We start from the raw sequence: 744 nt of genomic DNA, 5'->3' as shown, positions 1-744 counted from the left end.
ATCATACCACGAATGGGGAGGAGCAGGCAATCCACTGGTGTCCTGGCCAGAGAAGCATGCAAAACCCTGGGAGGCAGATGAGCAGCTCCTTGTAGGCTCTGTATCTCTGTAGGCGTTGGCTTGACCTCCATTTGTGCTCATCATGCAATTTAGGTAGAAAAGTATAACTTGTTCTCTCCAACTCATGGCTGTACAGTGTCTCACCCAGGACTCACTCAGCAGGTATGGTAAATAGGGCACTAGCCATCATTTTCAAGGCCCATTCCAGTCATGTTTTTGTGTTGCCTCTATGAACCCAGCAATGACCCAGAGCTTGGAGAAGGTGGACTTTTACTCTTCTTTAAGCTCTTCAGCTTTTTCCTTGCTTGTGATACTACATACTTTGTCCTGGGCATCATTTGGGCACTCTGGGGCAGTGTCTCTTGTTGCAGAGCCCAGTGGTATTTGCTGCAGTGACAAAGGCAGGAAATTTGGCATGAAGAGCTATGGTTACAAGGGCCAGAGGAACAGCTTGAGATTTGGCACATCCCTGTAACTCCTCCTGGTCCGCTGCCAGAGACTGACACAGCCTTCCCCAAACAGCCGGCCTGGGTTGGAAAGGGCTGAGGCTGCCAGCAGAGACCCAGAGGGCAGCTCCCTGCCTGGGAGTGTGCCTGTGCCACTGTAAAAAACATCCCAAATACATCGTTGTAAAAAGCCCTTCCCCTGCAGACTTCACATGCATGTTTCGTGACGCTGGGTGCA

This window comes from Mesitornis unicolor, unplaced genomic scaffold (genome assembly GCF_000695765.1).
Source record: "Mesitornis unicolor isolate BGI_N332 unplaced genomic scaffold, ASM69576v1 scaffold8119, whole genome shotgun sequence".
NCBI classification, from domain to species: Eukaryota; Metazoa; Chordata; class Aves; order Mesitornithiformes; family Mesitornithidae; genus Mesitornis; species Mesitornis unicolor.
The sequence above is the reverse complement of the archived record's forward strand: the minus strand, read 5'-3'. Positions refer to the sequence as shown.